This window comes from Artemia franciscana, chromosome 17 (genome assembly GCF_032884065.1).
Source record: "Artemia franciscana chromosome 17, ASM3288406v1, whole genome shotgun sequence".
In the NCBI taxonomy this organism is placed as follows: Eukaryota; Metazoa; Arthropoda; class Branchiopoda; order Anostraca; family Artemiidae; genus Artemia; species Artemia franciscana.
In genome coordinates, this window is record NC_088879.1 from 42114683 (window position 1) to 42127151 (window position 12469).

Below are 12469 nucleotides of genomic sequence, written 5' to 3' on the forward strand. Positions count from 1 at the left end.
GTAATTTTAGAAAATCCTGTGCCCTTTTCATTGAATTTCTGTTCCCCCATGACATAATTCTCCAAGGAAAGATCCTCCCACATAGCTCCCTCCCCTCAACCCCACCCCCCCAAAAAATCCCCTGAAAACGACTGTACACTTCCCAATAACCATTATTATATGTAAACACTGGTTGAAGTTTATAACTTGCAGCCCTTCCCCCAGGGACTGTGGGGGAGTAAGTCATTCCCAAAGACATAGTTATTATGGTTTTTGACTATGCAGAACAAAATGGCTATCTCAAAATTTTCATCTATTGACTTTGGAGAAAAAATGAGCATGGGAGGGGGCCTAGATGCCCTCCAATTTTTTGGTCACTTAAAAAGGGCACTAGAACTTTTCATTTCCATTAGAATGAGCCCTCTTGCAACATTCTAGGACCACTTGGTTGATATGATGGCCCCTAGAAAAAAAACAAATAAACACACACCCATGATTTGTCTTCTGGCAAAAAATACAAAATTCCACATTTTTGTAGATAGGACCTTGAAAATTTTTCTATAGGGTTCTCTGATACACTGAATGCAATGTTGTGATTTTTGTTAAGATTCTGTGAATTTTATGGGGTGTTTTCCCCATTTCTAGAATAAGGCAAATTTTTTCAGGCTCGTAACTTTTGATGACAAAGACTAAATTTGATGAAACTTATATATTTAAAATCAGCATGAAAATCTGATTCTTTTGATGTATATCTTAGCTAAAAGTCATAAGTCTAGCAATCTAAAGCTAAAGCAATCTTAGCTAAAGAGCATAAAGTCTAGCAATTAAAAAATATCCCTCCTTTTCTTCTAACATGTCCCCTTCTGGAGAGCTGCTATTCTTAACCTTTACCAACAGGTATAAATGTCATCCAGCTGAGATTGCAGAAACCCATTGGAACAAAGTACCTATTACATAACTATCACTAAATTTGGTTCATGGAGAAATATCAGAGCTATGTTTGGGACCATCAGGGTTTATGAAGAGTGTTGTTAAAAATGCAACCATGATAGTTCAAAAGAGCATAAAATAAGAATCTAATAATTCTACTTTTCTCTGTTTAGTATGTGTCCTTCAAAAGTGGTCAGGTAGTGGTAGATATCTGTCAATTTGAGATACAGATCTACAAATTTTATTACCTTATAACCAGGGCAAAAGTATAAGGGTCAAACCACTTTCCTCATGTCACATTTGAACAGGTGATAAATTTATCAAGGTTTCTGTTTTATAATTCAGTTTCCATTATATTTATAAGGGAAAGATTATCAAAGGTCTGTGCTGGAAGAGATAGAGGTTTGTACTTCAAAATACCTTTACAGGGGAACTCTAAGGTTCAAGATCTATTCTTGAAAGTTTTGCTCACCTAAGTCAACTACTTTCTTAGATAGATAAATGCCCCTTATATATGCTGGTGGTTATTCATGCTTTGTAAATAAATTCAGAACTGAAATCACATTGTAGGAAGGTGTTTTCAAGGTCCTATCTCTAATACTTGGCTAGGATATTTCTAAGACTGACAAACTTACACAAGCATAGCATAGAAAAAGGACCTACCCATCTTAACCTTAGAAAAATATTCAGTTCCTTAATTTTGTATCTTGTATTCATTTAATGAAATAGCTGTTGTAGCAGCCAAAAATGAACCCTAAATTATGCTACTTCTACAATCAGAAAATGGTTACTTGGTAGCTACACTTACAAAATATGGCACAACTTTTAATTCACTTGTTAAGTACACTTAGGAAATATGGTACAAAGAAGTTTGCAAATCTGTTCATATGTCACTTGACTGGTTCTAATTTGTTGTTATGCCTAGTATGTCTGCTGATTCATGTAGATGGTGGAAGTGTGGATTGATGGTTCTTGTTTATTAATAGTTATTTCCCAAATTTCATTATTAGCTCGTGTCTTCAATCAAATAAGGTGAGCAAATTCAACAGCTCAAGTGCACTTTCATAGTTGCTGAAATAAGTATTATCTTAGTAGCGCGTTTTGAACATCTTCTGGTTCAGCTGCCATGTAAGTTGTGTTCTGAGTTTGGGGACGCCAAACAGAACAGGAATACTCAAGGCCTGAAGTAGGTTGTGCACACTAGGGGGAGCTGACAATCAGAGAAGCCTAACCTGCACATGCTTGTTAAACTCTGGATTCAGTTGTGACCTTTGTGCATAATATTGTCTACATTCAGCTTAAACAAGCAGTCACTTGTAAATGTTATGCCTAGGATTGTTGCTGAGGAAACAATTGGAAATGGAACATCTGAGATATAGTTTGCTCGTAGAAAGTCTACATAGCTTGGATCTACAACACAACTAGTAAAGGGTCTCTGAAATAAAACTTACAAAGGAAGGCTTAAAGCTATTAAATTACCTTATCTGGGCTATTGAAAAAAAGGGATGGTAACAATCTTATGCATGGCCTCTTCTGAAAAAATATACATTTGGGATAATAATGATTAGTATATACAGAAAGAGTAACAAAAAGTGTATCAATTGGTGTATTCATCTTTGAGCCAAACAATTAATCAAAATAATAAATAGTAATAAAGAGAGATTAAAGCTTGTTTTCAAAATGGAATAAAAGAGGAAGATAGTTTTTTCTCAAGAATTTATGAATATAATGAAACACAATTGGCTAATTGGGTTTTACTTAACATAGATATCAAAATGATATAAGCTATAAATGCATAAATGAAACAAGTCAGTGAAAGACAAGTTAAAGACATAAAATTATCTGAGGTTTAAAAACGAAGATCAAGCTTCTTTTCACTTATTTTCATAGATTTTCAAGAAAGAAACTACATTTTTCATTTTTTAGTACATTTTGAAAACAAGTTTGAAAAAGAAATGTGTTTATTATTATTGACTTATTAGTCTTATGATTTTAATATCATTCCTTGTATTTATTAAACAACCATAAAAAACAGGATGGTTTCTGGCCATCCCATTCTTGCATGGATCTTATCTACACACTGTGGATTATAATTGAGGAGTGCAATGAATGGTGAGAAAAAAGAATGAACCTGATTCTCATGCAATTTAAGAAAGCCTTTGACTCCGTTTACCAAGGAAAATCCTGTAATACTATGAAATTCCTGATAAAATAGTGGCCTTAATTGTTGCATAAAATGAAAACACAGAATGCTGCTGCATTCAAACTCAAGAAGGAAATTCTAGATATTTCCATATCATATCTAGTGCAAAACAGGGCTATATTCTTTCTCTATTCCTCTTTGTCCTTGCTGTCAATTACACATTCCTTGATTGTACAGTATTCAGCATCAAAATTGGAGGAGGCAAACAGCTAGCCAATCAGGATTTTTCTGACAATATTGCCTTAATGGAAAGTAACAAGACCAAACTCAAGGGTCTCATTAATACTATCCATGCAAATGCTGGCTGACTTGGCCTCAAAATCTACACAGAGAAGACAAAGAGCATGGCAACAACTGATTCCCCCCTAAACATAGAGCATGGAGATTCCACTGTCAAGCAGGTTGTACAGTTACCTTGGTAACACAGTGGAAAATTCAGGGTCAAGTGAGCAGGAAGTTGAGGATAGGGCAAGCCAGTGGAGCTTTTAATGGACTAAAACTAGTTTTGTGATCAAAAAAGTTCTCTACAAAATCAAAAATGAGGCTATTTAATGGGTATGTCCTTTTTGCACTCCTCTACAACAGTGAGTTCTGGAATTTAAGTCAAAAACGAGAGAGATGGGTTTTGCCTTTGGAAACAATTCCCTTCAGGTGATTCTGAATATTGACTGGAGAAATCACGTCACAAACCAGAAAGTCTGATCCATCTCAGGCCAGCACATTGTTACTGACATCATTCAGCAACGAATTGCAGACATAGACAGGACCTGTCCAACATTCTCACAACAATACAACCCCAGCGGGAAGATGTTTTGGCAACAGTGCACATGCAGGACAACTGGTGGCTTTTTGTGGATGCCCTGGGTGCCTCTGGCAGCATAAGAGGGTCTAAGGTAAGGTAAACTTGTATTTATTCTTGTGCAGGTATGTATATACTTCACATTTCTAAATACTATGGCCTCTTGGTTTCTAATTGGAGCCATTTTGATTTTGAGCTCCAGGTCTAAACAATGTGGAAGTGAGGGCACAATCAGACCCAGTACAGAAAAACACAGACTAGTAAAAAAATGAAGAAAAATAGAGCCTGTAACAAGAGAGAATAAACCAAAAATATTGACAATAATGTTTAGTTTGGAGATGCATATCTGGCCCCATCAAAGGAGAGGAGATGTAGGGGAGGGGATTTACTTTTCAGAATCTAAGGTGGGTAATTTTTGTTGTTTTCAATTTTTCAGAAAAAATACCAAAATAAAAAAAAGGCATTTTTCTATGAAATTACCATAGAAAGTTGTTTTTTAAAATATAGGAGGGGTGTAAAAACCTAAGGAGGTGGTTGCCATTGAGCAATCAGTTCAGAACCAGAGCTTAAAACTAAACAGATAGAAAATTTTGCAATTAGCCTGTAGTTTGGCTGAAAATCTCTGCAAGATGAGAGCAGCAAGACTCATTGAATCTTTCGAGATAGTTCCTACTAACCTCCAGATTGTCAACCCTTATAGAGGCTGATAGTGCAGCAGAACTGATTGGCTTGGATGGCTTTAACTATAAAACTCTTATGATATGAGGGGAGCAAGATCCATTGAATATTTTAAGGTAGTTCTTTCTAATTTCCTGCTTGTACATATTTTAAAGAGGTTGCTTAAGTATAACTGAAGAGGTTGGTTTTGATGGCTGCAGAACAGTTTCCTAGATAGGTGTAGGTTTTGTTTTCCCCAGCTTGAAGTAGTCCAAATGACTCTTCAGGTCTTCAATAGTAGAATGAAAGTGCTTTACCCTATGCGTGAAAGTCATTATAATCTCTCCAGGAAGTAGGGGAGCCTTGTGGGGTTTAAAAATCAACAATTTTGGGATGATTATTTTCTTTTTTCACACACAAAGATAGCTCTAAGCATGTCCAAGACAATATATTTTTGTTTTGTTCTATCCAAAACTCTTGTAGAGATACTTGTGAGACTTCAAATAGCTTCTTTGACATTGAAAAGCACATAGGTCTTGGAAATAAAATTATTTCTCTGGGAATAAAAATGCTAGATATTGATTGTGTGTTTCATAGCAAGTCAGCTTTGATTTTGCAGCGAACAATACCAAAGAATGTATTCTTGCATACAAGTATTTCTTCAACATTATTCGACTGATACAGCTGACTAGTATATATATATACATATATATATATATATATATATATATATATATATATATATATATATATATATATATATATATATATATATATATATATATATATATACTACAGTCCCTGTGTCCCGGTCGTCATTTATATTCCCTGTGTCCCGGTCGTCATTGGTGTCCCGGTGTCCCAGTCTGTAATTTCTCTTCGAGTGTCGCGGTCGTCATTTATATTCCCTGTGTCCTGGTCGTCATTTGTTTCCTGGTCGTCATTTGCTGTTGCCATTGTAGGTTCTACAGTCATTTTACAATTAAACATTTTTCCGTCCACGATCTTCTTACAATTAAAAATTTGTCTTTGAAGGATTTTCTTAAATACCTTTAATGACGTCATCGTCATAACAAACATGACGAAAACTAACTTCATGATGACATGACGTCACTCAACAGACACACAAACAACTTATTTTTATATATATATATATATATATACTAGCTGTTGGGGTGGCGCTTCGCGCCACCCCAACACCTAGTTGGTGGGGGCGCTTCGCGCCCCCCAAGCCCCTCCGCGCGCGTAAGTCGTTACGCGCCATTGTAGTTGTGTCCCTATGTCCCACCTGTGAATATAGATATATATATATATATATATATATATATATATATATATATATATATATATATATATATATATATATATATATATGTTTTTAACTACGTAAAACTTGCGAATATACAACATTCTTTGCTGTCCCATTGTCTGTGCATATAAATAGATTGTCAGGTTTACCGACTCTTGAACATGCAACATATAATGGTCCATGGGAAAACAATCCGTATTCAGATCTATACCTCATGATTCTAATGATTGCCCTTGAGCTTTGTTGATGGTGATTGCTAATCGACCATTCCCTGAGTCCCCATCGTCATTTATATATCCCCCTGTGCACCCTGGCGTCCCCTTTGTAGTTATGTCCCTGTGTCCCGGTCGTCATTTATATTCCCTGTGTCCCGGTCGTCATTTGTGTCCCGGTGTTCCAGTCTGTGATTTCTCTTTGAGTGTCCCGGGCGTCATTTATATTCCTTGTGTCCCGGTGTCCCGGTCGTCATTTATATCCCCCTGTGCCCCCCGGCGTCCCCATTGTAGTTGTGTCCCTGTGTCCCGGTCGTCATTTATATTCCCTGTGTCCCGGTCGTCATTTGTATCCCGGTGTACCGGTCTGTATATACATTCGTTTTTTAGTTTTGTTTTTCTCCTTTATTTTTTTCCTTTTTTCTTTTTTTTCTTTTTTAGTTTATTTAGATTTTTAGATTTTTTAGTTTTTTTATTAGTTTTTAGTTTTTTTGTAGTTTTTACCATTTTTTTAGTTTTTTTTTTTTTACTTATGTCCTGGTCGTCATTTATACTCCCTGTGTCCCGGTCGTCATTTGTGTCTCGGTGCTTTGTTGATTGCTAATTTATATTATATTTATATTTATATTTTTTATATTTATTAATATTTTTTTAGTTTTCTTTTTCTCTTATTTTTCAGTTTTTTCCATTTTTTTAGTTTTTTCTTTTTTAGTTTTTAGTTTTTTACCTTTTTTTAGTTTTTTTAGTTTTTTTAGTTTTTTAGCTTTTTTAGTTTTTTTATTAGTTTTTAGTTTTTTTTTAGTTTTTGCCTTTTTTTAGTTTTTTCAGTTTTTTTTAGTTTTTAGTTTTTTACCTTTTTTTAGTTTTTTTTAGTTTTTTAGCTTTTTTAGTTTTTTTTCTTTTTAGTTTTTTTTGTAGTTTTTACCTTTTTTAGTTTTTTTTCTTCTTTTGTATTAGTGTGAAATAATTCAGACGTCATATGCGGACAAACACGACGTCACTCGACAGACAGACAGACAGACATAACCCACAAACAACTTATTTTTATATATATTTATTCATATTTTTTTAGTTTTCTTTTTCTCTTTTATTTTTCAGTTTTTTCCTTGTTTTTAGTTTTTTTTCTTTTTTAGTTTTTAGTTTTTTTTAGTTTTTTACCTTTTTTTAGTTTTTTTTTTAGTTTTTTTTTAGTTTTTTAGCTTTTTTAGTTTTTTTATTAGTTTTTATTTTTTTTTGTAGTTTTTGCCTGTTTTTATTTTTTTCAGTTTTTTTTTTAGTTATTAGATTTTTACCTTTTTTTAGTTTTTTTTAGTTTTTTAGCTTTTTTAGTTTTTTTATTAGTTTTTATTTTTTTTGTAGTTTTTACCTTTTTTAGTTTTTTTCTTCTTTTGTATTAGTGTGAAATAATTCAGACGTCATATGCGAACAAACATGACGTCACCTGATCCATCCACAGATCCACACACAGACAACTTATTTTTATATATATATATATATATATATATATATACTAGCTGTTGGGGTGGCGCTTCGCGCCACCCCAACACCTAGTTGGTGGGGGCGCTTCGCGCCCCCCCAAGCCCCCCCGCGCGCATAAGTCGTTACGCGCCATAATAGTTACGCGCCATTGTAGTTGTGTCCCTATGTCCCACCTGTGAATATAGATATATATATATATATATGGTTTTAACTACGTAAAACTTGCGAATATACAACATTCTTTGCTGTCCCATTGTCTTTGCATATAAATAGATTGTCAGGTTTACCGACTCTTGAACATGCAACATATAATGGTCCATGGGAAAACAATCTGTATTCAGATCTATACCTCATGATTCTAATGATTGCCCTTGAGCTTTGTTGATGGTGATTGCTAATCGACCATTCCCTGTCCCGGTGTCCCGGTCGTCATTTACATCCCCCTGTTTCCCCCGGTGTCCCCGTTGTAGTTGTGTCCCTGTGTCCCGGTCGTCATTTATATTCCCTGTGTCCCGGGTCCCGGTCATCATTTGTATCCCGGTGTCCCGGTCTGTATATACATTCGTTTTTTAGTTTTGTTTTTCTCCTTTATTTTTTTCCTTTTTTTTTCTTTTTTAGCTTATTTAGATTTTTAGATTTTTTAGTTTTTTTTATTAGTTTTTAGTTTTTATTTCTTTTTAGTTTTTTTGTCCCGGTCGTCATTTATATCCCCCTGTTTCCCCCGGTGTCCCCGTTGTAGTTGTGTCCCTGTGTCCCGGTCGTTATTTATATTCCCTGTGTCCCGGTCGTCATTTGTATCCCGGTGTACCGGTCTGTATATACATTCGTTTTTTAGTTTTGTTTTTCTCCTTTATTTTTTTCCTTTTTTTTTCTTTTTTAGTTTATTTAGATTTTTAGATTTTTTAGTTTTTTTATTAGTTTTTAGTTTTTTTTTCTTTTTAGTTTTTTTGTAGTTTTTACCTTCTTTTTAGTTTTGTTAATTTTTTTTTTTACTTGTGTCCTGGTCGTCATTTATACTCCCTGTGTCCCGGTGCTTTGTTGATTGCTAATCGAACATTCCTTTTGTCCTGGTCGCTTTCTCTTTGAGTGTCGTCATTTATTTTTTTCTTTTTTAGTTCTTTTAGTTTTTACCTTTTTTAGTTTTTTTTTAGTTTTTAGTTTTTTTAGTTTTTTACCTTTTTTTAGTTTTTTTAGTTTTTTTAGTTTTTTAGCTTTTTTATTTTTTTTATTAGTTTTTAGTTTTTTTGTAGTTTTTGCCTTTTTTTTTAGTTTTTTTAGTTTTTTAGCTTTTTTATTAGTTTTTAGTTTTTTTTGTAGTTTTTGCCTTTTTTTAGTTTTTTTAGTTTTTTAGCTTTTTTATTTTTTTTATTAGTTTTTAGTTTTTTTTGTAGTTTTTGCCTTTTTTTAGTTTTTTCAGTTTTGACGTCACCTGATCCAGTTTTTTCAGGTGACGTCACCTGATCCACGATCCACAGATCCACAGACAACTTTCTATCTATCTTCTATCTATCTATATATATAAAAATAAGTTGTCTGTGGATGGATGGATGGATGGATGTGTCAGGTGACGTCACCTGAAAAAACTGGATCAGGTGACGTCAAAACTGAAAAAACTAAAAAAAGGCAAAAACTACAAAAAAAACTAAAAACTAATAAAAAAAATAAAAAAGCTAAAAAACTAAAAAAACTATAAAGGTAAAAACCAATAAAAAACTAAAAAAAAAACTGAAAAAACTAAAAAAGGCAAAAACTACAAAAAAAACTAAAAACTAATAAAAAAAGTAAAAAAGCTAAAAAACTAAAAAAACTAAAAAAAGGTAAAAAACTAAAAAAAATAAAAAATAAAAAAAACTAAAAAAAAGGAAAAAACTGAAAAATAAGCTAAAATAAAGGTAAAAACCAATAAAAAACTAAAAAAAAAAGGGAAAAAACTAATAAATGACGACACTCAAAGAGAAAAAAAAGGCAAAAACTACAAAAAAAACTAAAAACTAATAAAAAAAATAAAAAAGCTAAAAAACTAAAAAAACTAAAAAAAGGCAAAAACTACAAAAAAAACTAAAAACTAATAAAAAAGCTAAAAAACTAAAAAAACTAAAAAAAAGGCAAAAACTACAAAAAAACTAAAAACTAATAAAAAAAAATAAAAAAGCTAAAAAACTAAAAAAAACTAAAAAAACTAAAAAAAGGTAAAAAACTAAAAAAACTAAAAACAAAAAAAAACTAAAAAAGGTAAAAACTAAAAGAACTAAAAAAGAAAAAAATAAATGACGACACTCAAAGAGAAAGCGACCAGGACAAAAGGAATGTTCGATTAGCAATCAACAAAGCACCGGGACACAGGGAGTATAAATGACGACCCGGGGAAACAGGGGGATATAAATGACGACCGGGACAAAAAAACTAAAAAGAAAAAAAAACTAAAAACTAATAAAAAAACTAAAAAATCTAAAAATCTAAATAAGCTAAAAAAGAAAAAAAAAGGAAAAAAATAAAGGAGAAAAACAAAACTAAAAAACGAATGTATATACAGACCGGGACACCGGGATACAAATGACGACCGGGACCCGGGACACAGGGAATATAAATGACGACCGGGACACAGGGACACAACTCCGGTACACCGGGATACAAATGACGACCGGGACACAGGGAATATAAATGACGACCGGGAGCTCAAGGGCAATCATTAGAATCATGAGGTATAGATCTGAATACAGATTGTTTTCCCATGGACCATTATATGTTGCATGTTCAAGAGTCGGTAAACCTGACAATCTATTTATATGCAAAGACAATGGGACAGCAAAGAATGTTGTATATTCGCAAGTTTTACGTAGTTAAAACCATATATATATATCTATCTATATTCACAGGTGGGACATAGGGACACAACTACAATGGCGCGTAACTATTATGGCGCGTAACGACTTACGCGCGCGGGGGGGCTTGGGGGGGGGCGCGAAGCGCCCCCACCAACTAGGTGTTGGGGTGGCGCGAAGCGCCACCCCAACAGCTAGTTTTTATATATATAGATAGTTTTTTTTTTTTTACTTATGTCCTGGTCGTCATTTATACTCCCTGTGTCCCGGTGCTTTGTTGATTGCTAATCGAACATTCCTTTTGTCCTGGTCGCTTTCTCTTTGAGTGTCGTCATTTATTAGTTTTTTCCTTTTTTTTTTAGTTTTTTATTGGTTTTTACCTTTATTTTAGCTTATTTTTCAGTTTTTTCCTTTTTTTTAGTTTTTTTTTATTTTTTATTTTTTTTAGTTTTTTACCTTTTTTTAGTTTTTTTAGTTTTTTTAGTTTTTTAGCTTTTTTACTTTTTTTATTAGTTTTTAGTTTTTTTTTGTAGTTTTTGCCTTTTTTTAGTTTTTTCAGTTTTTTTTTTAGTTTTTTATTGGTTTTTACCTTTATAGTTTTTTTAGTTTTTTAGCTTTTTTATTTTTTTTTATTAGTTTTTAGTTTTTTTTGTAGTTTTTGCCTTTTTTTAGTTTTTTCAGTTTTGACGTCACCTAATCCAGTTTTTTCAGGTGACGTCACCTGACACATCCATCCATCCATCCACAGACAGACAACTTATTTTTATATATATAGATATATATATATATATATATATATATATATATATATATATATATATATATATATATATATATATATATATATATATATATATATATATATATACTAGCTGTTGGGGTGGCGCTTCGCGCCACCCCAACACCTAGTTGGTGGGGGCGCTTCGCGCCCCCCCCAAGCCCCCCCGCGCGCGTAAGTCGTTACGCGCCATAATAGTTACGCGCCATTGTAGTTGTGTCCCTATGTCCCACCTGTGAATATAGATATATATATATATATATATGGTTTTAACTACGTAAAACTTGCGAATATACAACATTCTTTGCTGTCCCATTGTCTTTGCATATAAATAGATTGTCAGGTTATCCCCCTGTTTCCCCCGGTGTCCCCGTTGTAGTTGTGTCCCTGTGTCCCGGTCGTCATTTATATTCCCTGTGTCCCGGGTCCCGGTCATCATTTGTATCCCGGTGTCCCGGTCTGTATATACATTCGTTTTTTAGTTTTGTTTTTCTCCTTTATTTTTTTCCTTTTTTTTTCTTTTTTAGCTTATTTAGATTTTTAGATTTTTTAGTTTTTTTTATTAGTTTTTAGTTTTTATTTCTTTTTAGTTTTTTTTGTCCCGGTCGTCATTTATATCCCCCTGTTTCCCCCGGTGTCCCCGTTGTAGTTGTGTCCCTGTGTCCCGGTCGTTATTTATATTCCCTGTGTCCCGGTCGTCATTTGTATCCCGGTGTACCGGTCTGTATATACATTCGTTTTTTAGTTTTGTTTTTCTCCTTTATTTTTTTCCTTTTTTTTTCTTTTTTAGTTTATTTAGATTTTTAGATTTTTTAGTTTTTTTATTAGTTTTTAGTTTTTTTTTCTTTTTAGTTTTTTTGTAGTTTTTACCTTCTTTTTAGTTTTGTTAATTTTTTTTTTTACTTGTGTCCTGGTCGTCATTTATACTCCCTGTGTCCCGGTGCTTTGTTGATTGCTAATCGAACATTCCTTTTGTCCTGGTCGCTTTCTCTTTGAGTGTCGTCATTTATTTTTTTCTTTTTTAGTTCTTTTAGTTTTTACCTTTTTTAGTTTTTTTTTAGTTTTTAGTTTTTTTAGTTTTTTACCTTTTTTTAGTTTTTTTAGTTTTTTAGCTTTTTTATTTTTTTTATTAGTTTTTAGTTTTTTTGTAGTTTTTGCCTTTTTTTTAGTTTTTTGTCCTGGTCGCTTTCTCTTTGAGTGTCGTCATTTATTAGTTTTTTCCTTTTTTTTTTTAGTTTTTTATTGGTTTTTACCTTTATTTTAGCTTATTTTTCAGTTTTTTCCTTTTTTTTAGTTTTTTT

General features: G+C 32.8%; 1 protein-coding gene across 1 annotated transcript in view; it reads left to right on the forward strand.

Annotated features, from left to right (window-relative positions):
- The window catches only part of LOC136038256 (ATP-dependent zinc metalloprotease YME1L-like), a 51438-nt gene that overhangs the window by 2162 nt on the left and 36807 nt on the right, over window positions 1-12469 (forward strand). The gene's annotated exons all lie outside the window — the stretch shown is intronic.